The following is a 10580-nucleotide window of genomic DNA, read 5'->3' as shown; positions in this document are numbered from 1 at the left end:
TTGATCCCCCTACTTTACATGTCAAACAACCTATACATAGTAAGTACAAAAACCCATTAAATGTAAAATGCCTAAAATTAAAAACTATAATTCTGAAGTGGTAGAGGGAGTTAAAACCGAAGGTAAAATTATGTAGTCAGATAAGCAAGGGTTTAAGGTAAACATTGATTTTTTTTCTTGAATTTTAATTAAATTTAAATAGGAACAAAGATTGTAAAAAAAATGTTAGTAAAATCAATAGTAATTTTTTTATTATTTAGGGTTTTTACAATAAAGAATTTTGAATTGTGAATAAATTTAACAGAAACTGTAAAAATTTGTAACAATAAAATTAAAAAAAATTGCTATCTAGGGTTTTGAGTGAATCACCATAACACTCAAATTTTGATCTTTCTATGGTTCCAAATTATTTTTTTGCCCCACAATTCTTCCAATATGTCTCTCTTGCAAACGATCTCTCTTTTAATTAAACCCTAATAGAAATTGTAAAAAAAATATTAGTAAAATAAACAATAAAATTTAAAATTTTTACTATACAAGGTTTTGAGTGAATCACCATATCTTTCAGCTTTTGACCTTCTAAAGAGTTTTGTTGATCCAAAGTATTTTGTTGTTGCACAGTGCTCCATCGAAATTTTGAAAAAAATAATGAAATAGTGAAAAAAAATTTACTATTTAAAATACTTTATAAAGTCATATTTCAAAAAATCAGTTGCCACTCGTTTTTTAATTTAAAAAAAAGAAAATCGAAAAGTCGCGCTTTTTTTTCACTTTAATCAAACTTCAGTGTGTTCGATAGTAAAGAGAATTGATGTGTTTATAAGGAAAGCTCACCAACATTGTTCTGGAGGCAAAGTTTTTCAACGCTCCGACATGATACAATTCCTTTCTTTTTTTTTCAAAATCTCGAAACAGTGCGATTAATATTTAAACACAATGGTGTGGTTTGTATTTAAATGCATCAGTGTTGTAATTGTTATAGGAGCATCGAGATGGTAGAATTCGATTTTATTTTCCAAATTTCGGAAATAGGCATTTACCAATATTTTTTTTATTTAAATGCATCAGTGTGTTTTTGTACAACAACATCGATATGATAACATACTTTATATCTTTTGGAATACAAAAAACTGGAGCACATATTATTTGAATGGCTCGGTGTTGTTATGATTTCAATGCATCAATGCAATTTGTTTTGATAAGTACACTAGTAGGGTTTAAAATCTATCTGAAATTTTACTTTCACATAAAATGAAATATTAGTCTCAATTTATCTCTTAGGATGCATCCACATGAATTATAATAGTTCATAGTATACATTTTCCACTTAAAGTCGCCTAATTATTCTTCGAAAATGGTTTGAAAATTATATTGGAATTCATATTGTGGTTATATGTTTCTCTAAATTAATTTTAGATATGCACACAAATTTTTATTTTTGATTTTTCTCAAATGCAGGGACAAAATCTCAATAATATCAATTGGAGAATTCTTCAAATTCTAGCTCATTCCATATTCTTGATCAAAGTACTTCACGAAGTTTTCTCTTTCCATCTCCAGTAAGCTCATATTTTATTTATAGTTCAATTATCTAATTGGATTTTTTTCTAATCCATGTCAATTTGAATAAACATGCATCTAAATTTGTAGGATCCTGATTTAGAATGAAGTTTAGATGCAGAAAATATTCCTCCATTTCAAAAATGTTGGAAGCCCTTATCAGGAGTAACATATCGCAAGCAATTGGTAGATGAAAATGGACAACCTCTTCACCTTTCCAATTGGAACATGGCATATTCTAGCCACAATCCTTGATAAAAAATGGTAATAATTGATTGGTATAATGTAATTTCAAAAAACAAATTGCATTGACATGCTTACTAATATCATAGATATTGCACTAATGACGTTCAATATTTGTTTAAATTAGGATTCTAGTGATGATGAGCGACCCACCTACCATATTTTGGTGCATCCTAATACAACGTCAAATTGAGAGAAGGCTGCATTAAGAGCAAGACTCGAGAGGAAGCATACAAAGAATGGTGGAATCAACCACCTATTCAATTCGCACTATGTCTAGATTCACGAATTAGGAATGACTACAACAATTGTAGTTTTTCATCACAAGTTGGTAATGGAGGTAATCAAATAGATGTCGGTATGGATGTTTACTTATATGATATGACTTCCATGGAGGAAATGTTGTTAGATTCATTCCAGAACGATGAGCTAGGGGATGATGCTCACATCATTGATACCTTATTGAAAAACCCGAAATCTGCTTCCACCACCCCTCTCTTTGGACTTGGCGGCAAGTCAAAGTCGACTCAGCTAGGGAAAACGATGTTGTTGTAGAACTTGAAAGAAAATTTTGGCATGTCAAAATGCATTTTTCTCGGAAATATTGAGGTAATTCCCCTGCATGATTTCTCAAGTCCCTTATAATTTGAGAAATCTTGTCACACAATTAACAATAAAAATGGTCGATTTTATGTCAACTTTAAATACTGATATTGTACAATTATGTTCCCCACCAACTGCAGGTTATTCAAAGATAAGGTGCTTCTGAGTGATAATGTCTTGTCGAGTAGCTGCGAAGAGGAAAATCAATTGTTGAAATTTTTGGTTGTTGAGTACATATTATATCATGCATGTTTGAATGATTATATTCTATATAGAGGAGAATATGCCAACAAAAAGATATGTCTAAAATGTGGGCATGACAAGTACCGTAATTAAAAACAAAACGAGTAAATCACATGGTCCTCCTCATACGATATTGAGGGACATGCCTATAATCCCAAGGATCCAAAGGCTCTTTTGTTGCAAAGAATTAGCTATGTTGCAGGGATGACATGTCTCACATAGAAGTGAATCAAGAGTTATGCAGATCCCAATAGATTCAATAACCATGAAGCATATAGAGGATACATGGCCTAAAAAATCCAAGGATGAAGTACAAAGTCTACAACTTAGCATAGCCATGGATAAAATCAACCCATATTCCCTCCAAAACACCAACTATCATGTTTGGCCTATAGTAGTGATCAATAACAATATCCTCTCGTGGTTTTTTGTGAAGAATGAACATCTTATGTTGGCTTTCATAGTCCCTAGTAGAATACAAGTGAAGAATATGGATGTCTACTTACAACCATTGTTATATGAAGTGAAGGAATTATGGGAAGGGATACATGTGTATGAAGTATCAAGACCCATCACAAGAGAGAGGAGTTTTAAGGTGTGTGGAATATGTTCTTACACCATACATGATTATCTAGGATTTTGATTTTTCTCTAGTAGATTACATTTTTATTGATTTATTTATATACATAGAAATATTGTTTTGCATATATTTAATTCAATACACTGCAATTGTTCTAATCTTCATGGCTGCTAACGTGTTAGCATGTATACAATAATTTCACAAGTCTTCTAACAAAATGGTATCATAGATGTAAATGTTGTGGACCTTCTCTGAAGGCTAGGTTTTCTGACCACCTACGAAAGCCAGTGTATGACTGCTCCAGGGTATTCCTCCTAGAAGAACACCCTTACAGAAGAGAAACATCTGCTTTCAATGATAAACCAGAGAGAATCTAAACACTTGCAATAATGACACCAGCTAAATGGATTAGAGCATATGGGAGAGAGAAGGAGAAGGAGTTTGCAAGAATGTCCAATTCAAATTGAGATCCTATGTTCGATGGTCCAGAATTCTTCAACACTTCTGTTGATAAATTTCCCATTGGGATGAAAAGGAATTCTATCTTTTATGAGCTCCCATATTATGAGCATAGTAACATTTCCCATTTACTAGATCCCATGCATATATTTAAAAAGGTTTCATCTTCTCTATGAAGGGAAACATCATCGAAAGAAAGTGACACATTGGTTGTTAGGAGAGATCTTATTTCTTCAAAAATTAAAAAGAAACATTGGCCAAGACAAGAAACTAGAGGAGAGGTCAATTCCTCTTTGTCTTTCAAATAAGGTGATGTCCCATGGATTTTAAATAACGATGATATTTCTTTGGAAATGGAATTTATAATGAGTGTGAAGGTGCCATCTTTATATGGGTCTTCACTACAACGTTGCTTCACTATGGAAGACCACTTTTCGGGGTTGAAATTGCATGACCATTTGATCCTTCAAAGAGTACATATTTAAAAAAAAAAAAATTATTAATTTTTACTTTTATTTTTATGTAATGGGCTATTTTATAATTAATTTGTATATAATGTATTATTAACTATGGAGTGTCATTATCCTCTACTCGTGTGTGGGTTTGTGAACCATCACTTCCCCTAAGACCTACGAAGTGCCATATATAAATTATCTACATTTGTATGTTGGATCACATCAAAGGATATTCATATGGCTAGTGTTCCACAATGGCATTAAGAGATAGTTAATATGGTTTGTATGTTTGGGAAGGAACTAATGAAGAGTTTCATGGACTTGTAGGTTCATATTCTAATTCACCTAGTATATTAGGTTGAATTACTTAAGGTGGCTTCTTTTCGTTGGATGTTCTTCTTAGAGAGGTATATGAAGAAATTAAAAGGTTTTGTTCAACAAAGGGAAAAACCAAAGGGGTATATGGAAGAGGGATATATATTGTATGAGTCTTTATATTATATCAATGAGTACATCAATAATATCGATAACACACCAGGTGTCGAAATTTGGGACAATGAAAGGGATGAAGACAAAAGAGAAGGGGAGCTTCTTGAAATGAATGGAAAGAGTCACATGATAAAAAGTAAGTGGCTTATCATTTGTCAAATTTATATGTAGTAACTATTCACACTGAACTTAATATTAATGCATGTTTTGATCTCATACATACTCTATATCTATATATATATATATGTGTGTGTGTGTGTGTGTGTGTGTGTGTGTGTGTGTGTCTATGTTGGTTTGATTTCATGAACCAATTTAGAAATTAAAGGGACACAACTGTGGGGCGCATTATACGGACAAAAGAGGAGGAAATGGGATAGTTACATGAAAGAATTTAAATGGTTGAATGGTAGAAGCATGCCTTACCTTGATCATTTAAAATAAAATATTCCAATGAAATTCCCTAATAGTTGGGTTGCTGATCAAGTCAGAGAGAAATATGGTGCATCTATTTGTTACCAGTGTGTTGAAGAGGACGCTCTAAAAATAGGGATTGGTTGCAAAAAAATAGTAATTATAATTTATTTCTATACATTTTAAACTTTATACTGCACCTTTGAATTGTAACATCTTGTTTTCGCTACTACAACACCCTCCAAAATTTTACTACATTTGAATTTTGGAGCCTAGCTCATTGCCGTATTCAGTGTCACCTTGGTCATCAAGTATCATTTGGTGTTGATTCACATGTCTTGATTGTTATTGAGTGTTATTAAGTGGCATCACATTGATTGTAATCTCCTTATATGAATTTCATGGTCAAAACACCTTTCTTGTTGTAAAACGACACTTTTGGGTTAGAGTCACACACAATTCACTTGTTTGTACTTAGGGAATGTGCACAAAGTGGTGTCTATAAACATAGGAGTTATCATTTTTTCCTAGTGTTTCATTCCAGGGGTGATATCCCATTCCACGTGCATAATTGTATTAGATCATTCTCCATGTACCTCCAGGTATATTGGATGGCACTCCACACATGAAAATTATATGGGAATGCTCTCATCGTATGGTGACACATTAGACAACACTAACACAGACTGCACTTCCATGTACCATCGAGTATATTTTGGAATTCCACCATAGGTTTATATCCTCACCATATGTAACCAATTTGGCTGCCTTGTATACTGTGATACACTGAACACAACATTCGGGGAGAATTCTTGCCCATACGTAAATCCTTGGTTCTCCAAAGTGGTATATTGTAGTCCACAGTTTCTTAGCAAACCTTAATGCCTAAATTACCCTCTTTGATCTATTTTGTTGTTAATTTTTAAAAATTATTAAACCAACGTGTAAGAAAAAACCCATATAATCTATCATTCGTGTAGAATGCAAAATAAGCCTCCTCTTCCACCTAAGCAAACTCATGTTCGTTGTCAGAAGCACAAAAATACGTAGACTACCGAATATCGTACTTTAGGAGCTAATACTTTTGGTTGTCCACCTGAGATAGATCCACCAGAATCATATTTTCATGTGAGCATCGAACCAGAGATTACCTCTCCATTGGCTAGTGAGTTTGACACAATTGAAACATAAGCACTTGAAATCTCATTATGTGAGGTTATTGAACCTGAATCTACTAAATCAGAGACAACAAAACATGAGGTTATACAACCTCAAGTACCTTAGTTATATGCACCTATTACTTTAGGACCTTCCTCTTCTCTTCCTTTGTCTCATACCCAACCACAAACTATATATCATGGACCCAATGATGAACCACTTCCACCTGGTCTTATGAGTATCGAAGAGATTCCACAGAATGAGCCTCAACCCTCCTCTCCTATTCTAGTAGGGCTCATTTTTATCAGGCCCATCATTTTTCTTCTCCATATACTCCATCTCAGGTACCTTTTTATGGTTATTTTCCTTTCAACTCGCCCTTGAGTTTCGCTTGGAAATCTTCTTTGGGACAGTTAACCATGAATGAATATGCTATGGGTTCTTAGCCCGTACCTACTACTATGCTTGAGACAACTCAGGTTGCAACTTCATCTATGTTTGTAATATCACCAGAGACACATTTGTATGGTGGCCTGTTTGTCCCTCCTAGTTACAAATCATTGTCTGGTGTCTTTCCTAGTGAAGCATCCAGTCCATGGACCTCTCCCATGTCATCTACATCTGATACTTATTTGATGAGTCCTACATAGTCTTCTCTTCCTCCTCCATCTACTCCTACAGTTAAATAGTAGGATGGTCCTTATGTTAGTGGGTATGGACACCTAAAACAACCCAATCCACCTCCTATTGGGAACCCTCCTCTTGGAGGGGAGTTTCCTTTGTATTTTCCTCCTCTCTTGATGTGGGGGAAACCTGTTACAGGGACATTTACATCTCCTCAAGGTAATTCTCAACTTCATGTGAGTCCTCCACATTTAGGAATGACTACTAATGTTTGGCGACCCACCACATCCATACAGCCTATTTCAGTTGTGGCTTCATCTTTATTTTCTCAACCTGTTACACCTACATCTCAATTCCCTATTCAAGAATCCATATCTCACTCTGTTCAAGCTCAAGTGAATGTAAGCCAACCTTTACAGGCTTCATATTTAACTTAACCTATTCCACCAGTATCTGGCACCTCTTAAGCCATATATACCCAACTTTTTCAAGGTAACTTACAATCAAAAAATCTTGGTTAGGCCACTCCTAAAATTCAATTTGGTCACAATGTATATGGTATGGAGTAGGAATAACCTAACCAATCTTATATTGGGATGGTGAAAAATCCCATAGGGAAACAATATCAATCTTATCAAAGTATCCCTCAAATTCCTTACAGACAACAAATCCTAACCCAGTTGTTTCAACCTTTACAAGGTTATCCTGGAGCTAGGAAGCAAGGTTATGTGTATTCTAGTTATCAAAATCCTCCTTATTGTAGAACACAAACACCTATTTCTCAGGCTATCCCATCTTGTCCAGGGTACCCTCTATCAGACCTCAACAAGAAGTTTCCATTTGTAGAAACTCTTAAATTTCTGTATCTAACCAGGCTCACCAATGATCCTATTTCTCATTCTCCTTGCTGGTTGGTTATTTCCACAAAATTTCCCAGTGATATCCATAAATTCTATGGAAATACTGGAGAAGAACCATTCACACATGATCACTTATGATTTATGGTGTTATTTGAACTCTCTCAATGATGATTTTGTTTATTTATGTATTTTCCAACATGCACTCACCAGTACAATAGAAATATGGTATATTGAATTACCACAAGATTCGTTTGATAATTTAAGATCCTTTGCTACCACATTCCTAATACATATCTAGTTACCCATCATATATGAGACTGGAAGTAAAATTTTAACAAATTTCAAACAAACTGATGCCACTCACATCTCTTATCACATTCATGATTAGCAACGTCGTTATCGTTTGGTTAACAATTTTGTTCTTGATCAACTATTAGATGAATGGTTCATTAAGTCTTTGTTGCCATCTATCACAGAAGACATCGTGAAAGGAAGAGTCGTGACTGAAGACCAGGTAATTTTGTCGTGCCCAGTATTTGGATCTCATCTACACCCAATCTAGCATGCTTTATGATAAAATACCAAATGTTATGTGACATTCCAATATTTTTCCTCAACCTCCCAATAAAGAATCACATGTTGTTGATGACATGATTGGTTATGCTAGCCAGCAACCAATGATTAAACCATCTGGTTCAAATTTTGGTGTGGCTGCTCAAAACCCTCCTTCCACTCATGTGGCTTGTGCTTTTGAGATGAATGTTGTTCAATCTTCTAAAGAAAAATCTAAGCAACCAAGAAGTAAGAAGAAAGGAAAAAGTAAAAATAAGAAAGATAACCCGTGTAGGATAAAAAAAAAATCAATATTTTGAGGAAAAGTGGAACCTATTTACCCATGCTTTATTTGTAATGAGGAGAATTTCACTCACGAGTTTCCACACCAAGAAGAAGTGAATCAATTCCTTAAATCATCGACTACACTCATTTTGACAAATCCACTTCTGAATAAGGAGACCAATATGGTTGCCCAATGTAACACCCTCCTCCCACATCTACCCTAGCAACCATCTAGCTGGGGTAAACATGCGATGAGAGGCCACGATGATATGATTCTACTTCCTAAGTAACATTAAGGAAGTGGACCTGATGGGAACACACCATACAAACATTCAACATCAGCTACAGGACCCTCAAGAACTAATTCGATACTTTAGAAAACTTTCCCTTAGGTCCCACTAAACTTTTGGACAACTTAAGCCTTAGTCACTCTCATGCTATAGGCATGAAAGTGTCAGAAAACCCAAAGTTTCTCTCACAGGCTTGTCTGCCCGTGAACAGAGACTAAATTTATCAGTGCTATGCCAGTGAACCTAGGATTTGAGCCACTCTTTCAAGCCCAGGGCCCAAGTCACTACTCATATTTGAACCATCTCTTTAGAATAGTAAAATAACATGGAAATGAAAATATTAAAGAAAATACTTGTTTATGACCTTGACTGGACCCTTGCTATCCATGATAGGCATTTCATCAAACATATCACGAATATGTAATCTACAGGTGTAAATAACAGTTCTGAGCATATGGTTATCATACTTAGCTAAGAATCGCTAAGAACCATTGATGCCTCAATACATAAAATTCCATCCATCCATTAGGTCATAGATACATTGATCATTCAATTACAAGTAAAAGCATGATGAAATCCATACATGGTTGTTGTCATAAAACATATACATAACCAACATACTAGCAGCAAAAATACTCATGAAGATACAACCATATAGACCACATATAATCCATTAAAATTCTCACAGAAATACAACGAGAAATAACCTTTCATTAATGATGCAAAAACAAAACACAAGATGAGACTTCCACGTTCTTCCTGACTATAGAATGGCTGAGCCAAATCTCTCTTCAGCCATTCAACCCCGTGCCATATTCCAAGCATGAATGTGGGATTTCATATAATACATAAGTCAAAACCCATCCAGGGCTTCCAGAGGCCATCCACCTTAACCCATCAAACAATTATTCCACCACTCAGTCGAACATCACCAAAATCATCATCATATTGGTCTCCATCCAAGATTTCTAGAGCATTTGTCCCAACCAAGGCTTCAAGGACTAGTAACTCAACCCACAAATTATACAGGGATTCCAGAGAGTTTGTCCAACTAGGGATTCTAGAGTGTTTTTCCAGGCAAGGCTTCTAGGACTAGTAACTCAGGCCAAGATGTTATAGGGCTTCCTGAGAGTTTGTCCAACCAAGGCTTTTGGTAACTAATAACTTAACCCAAGCTAAGAAAACATGAGAACCAATAAAGAACAAACAATGAAAGTATACCCACAATCACCATGGCTATCCAGGAAATGGCAAGGCTAGGAAATCAACTGTCAATCCCAAACATCGTCCATGCCAATGACAGATCACAACCAAAAATCCACATGCATATGCCATGCATGCCAAAACTAGTGAAGGAAACATACGTGCAACTTGGTATGTGCAAGATAATCTGATGTAGTTGCTGATCCCAATGCCTTTTTGCACTTTCCTTCTCTTCTTTTTCCTCCTTCCTCCAAGAATCCAAATATGCAACACCCTCCAAGTGTGCTCCAAGAAAAATCTAAGTCTCCAAGAGTATGAGAGAGAGAGAGAGAGAATAGTGAGAGAGATCTGAAACTGAACTGCCAAAAGGTTACCAACTGATCCTCGAAAGCCTTGTTATGAATGAGGCCTCTATTTTCTTCATTTCCCATTATTTTCCTTCATTTCCTCCTCGCTTTCAACATGTGACCTCTCACCTCCCTTTTCTCCTAATTTCCATTATTTTCATAAATAAATATGCCAAAAATTCCATTTTTCCTTCCCAAAGCCTTAGCCATTTCCTTTG

Source organism: Pinus tabuliformis, chromosome 5_2 (genome assembly GCF_031772625.1).
Source record: "Pinus tabuliformis cultivar Carrire ecotype Pingquan chromosome 5_2, CPIR1, whole genome shotgun sequence".
NCBI classification, from domain to species: Eukaryota; Viridiplantae; Streptophyta; class Pinopsida; order Pinales; family Pinaceae; genus Pinus; species Pinus tabuliformis.
Note: the sequence above shows the minus strand (reverse complement) of the source record.